Genomic DNA, 2,942 nt, shown 5'->3' with positions numbered 1-2,942 from the left:
AGTTTATTTATTAAACAATTACATTAAAAAATAGGGAGAATTACATATTTCCCCTTACAAAACACCCTTAATTGCATATATCCCCTCCCTTATTAACATTTTAGATAAAGACAAAATTGCCCCTTTAAAACTAAAAACCCCATTAACCGTTATCTCATCGGTTGCTTTTAGATTCAAACACAGCGACGACTGTTTAGCTTCCTCTTAGCGTTTCGATCTTTAAAGTCTGGTTCTAGGCTGTTTGATTTTGTAGTCAACGATTCCATTATGTAGAGAAAATCTGGTAATTTAAATAGTATATTATATGAACCTATTTTTCGTAATGGGTGTTTTATCATTGCTGCTGCAATTGCAATGGATGTTTTGACATTGGCCATTAAAATAAAAATTTTGAACCTTTTGTTGGTAATGGGCATTTTGAATTTGCAAAATCTATTAAAAAATTGGTCAACTGATAATATTTTTTCCTTTTTTATGGATACTGTAATAGGTGTTTTTAATGGCAAGTGTAACAATTGATTGATTCTTATTTTACTTGATAATTGATGAACCGATTCATCCACAGTCATGAAAAATCAATTATTAACACGTAAAAATGACAAAATGTTAAAATTGGGTAAAAGCATAAACATTTGGAATTTTTAGTTAAAATAGGGGTAAAGTAGTCATTCTATAATTTAGTTTTAATAAATTAAATTAAAATGGGTAAATTTGGAACTTTATTTAAAAAGTAAGGGAAGATATGCAATTTTATATTTGGGTTAGGTAAATATGCAATAAATGAATTTTATAAGGTGATATATGCAATTCACCCTAAAAAAATATTGTAAAAAAAAAAAACACTATAAAAGGGCGGGAACTTTATAGGTGCCGCTACTGGTCTACTTCCGTCTCTCCCAAACCTCAACTGATCCGCCAGTCCGATCGAAACCTCATTAGATTCACACAATCCGACATGGAAAGGGATGCGATTCAGATCGGTGCAAACACTACTAAGCCTGTTACAAGGTAGACTCTCGCTTAATTAATTCTGGGTGTTTTAATCAGTCACCATATAGCTAATTGTTTATCATCTGATCTGACTCAAGGTCTCGCTGGAAGAGGGAACTCATTCAACTGAACGGAAAACCTGATCGGAATTACATCCACCAGGCCTCTCAGCTGCTAATGCAGTCGTATGCCCAGGTATATTAATTTATGAATTGTGGATATATTTAGTTAATTTTGTTATTCACTAACCCTAGATTTGTTTTCTTTGGGAAGGTCGGGTCATTTCGCCACAGATATCACATCTCGGAATCACCTTGTGTTACATATGTCTTATCCCGTATCTGTTTTCATGTTAGCATCCTTTCCCAAGCCAAACAAGCCTAGTTCATGGTTTAGTTTTGGACTAAGATATCATAAATAACAGGAGTTATTGCTTATATTTAATATCCATGTTTTGCAGATGCGAAGCATCCTTTATCATGAATCTGAACCAGACTACCGCTTTCGGTCAGTGTTACTGCTCTATATTCATATTAAGTTGCTTCATTGTAAACAAATAGGTTATCTGAATAAATATATGTTTGGGTGTGGGTGTGTTTAACTTGATGACAAATACTTCAAACAAAAGTGCCTAAGGAACTTCATATACATAGGGCCTAGTAATCCCACTCGCAACCTCTGTTGTCAAGGCTCAAAAGCCTCACTTTTAGACCCTCGAGCACATTTTTCAGGCCAAGTTCTAACGAAATGCCAGCTAAAAATTGTCTATACAAGTTTGAACAAATCTAAAACAATTATACCAACTCTAAACAATCCTGGAATCAACCTTAAACAACCAAAACTAACCCAAAAGAAGCCTAAAACGCGTCTAAGCCCCTAAAAATTGTATTAATATACCACACCTTGCCTAAAATAACTCTTGCTTTTTAAGAGCCTTGCACTATGGCCCAAGGCTCACCCTTTGTGCCTTGAGTGAGCCTTGCGCCTTCGATAACTATGCTCACAACAATCATTTGTTATGTGGCTGAGACCATCCACATCTCTTAAATTCAAAACTTATATTGCTTTCTTTATTTTTGAGTTGTGTTCTAATGGAATGATAATGGTTCTTTTCTTTTGATTTAATTTCAGAAGTCCAGCTGGATCCCCTTACGTACCAGATATATTCACTAAAATCGGTGTCTCTGCTTTAGAATTTGACACAAGGGTATGGTATGGTTTTGTTTCAGTGCTTGGGAAAACATAGCATATGTGATTAATATAGTAAACACCATGGTGAAGTACCATATGTATCTAAGAATATAGCAGTTAATTAATGATCATGACGTCATGTGTATGTTTTATTTTCACTCATCCATAGCTGGAAATGGGAAAACCATTCAGGTCTCATTTCGCTATCTTTTTCCGTGGACTAGGAATAGCACATACGACTTATTAATTATTTATTTTTAACAGGGAACTTGTTTGGCATCAGCAACAAGAACAGGGTGCTTAACGGTGCATAACTTTGAATCTCTATACAGAAAAAAAATGGTAACATTCGCATTAATACAAGTGGTGTTAATCGGTGAATCTTTGTGTGTTTGTGTTTGTGCTTGTTTCATCCCGGTTTGCTCACTAGCTTGGATTCCGCACTTGCTAGTGGGTTAGTATAACAAGGTTAAGGTTGAACCTCATCCTCCGAGAGGGACCTACAAGTGGTATCAGAGCTAAGGCTCTTTACCTTGTTTAAAACCGGGTTTTGTTCAAGTTCTTGGTGTGTTTGGACACTTGGTTTAGCACCCGTTTTTGGTGGTTTTTCTTGCATTTTTAAACATAAAAACGTGTTCTAAACCAACCGAGTGTGTTAAAAAGCGGGTTGGGTAACTTAAAACTTGTTTTTAAGATATTTGGTGATTTCCGGCCATAATTCCGGTGGGTTCCGGTGATCGGATTTTCTGGATAAGGTTTTC

At 35.4% G+C, this 2,942-nt stretch overlaps 1 long non-coding RNA gene across 1 annotated transcript; it reads left to right on the top strand.

The window, feature by feature from the left end:
- Nucleotides 1-881: 881 nt before the first annotated feature.
- LOC118486712 lies at nt 882-1,328 on the top strand. The gene is made up of 3 exons (XR_004879626.1): nt 882-1,008; nt 1,089-1,185; nt 1,264-1,328. It is a non-coding gene; the product is annotated as an uncharacterized LOC118486712 (long non-coding RNA).
- Nucleotides 1,329-2,942: the final 1,614 nt, after the last annotated feature.

This window comes from Helianthus annuus, chromosome 14 (assembly GCF_002127325.2).
Source record: "Helianthus annuus cultivar XRQ/B chromosome 14, HanXRQr2.0-SUNRISE, whole genome shotgun sequence".
Taxonomy (NCBI): Eukaryota; Viridiplantae; Streptophyta; class Magnoliopsida; order Asterales; family Asteraceae; genus Helianthus; species Helianthus annuus.
The sequence above is the reverse complement of the archived record's forward strand: the minus strand, read 5'-3'. Positions and strand labels throughout refer to the sequence as shown.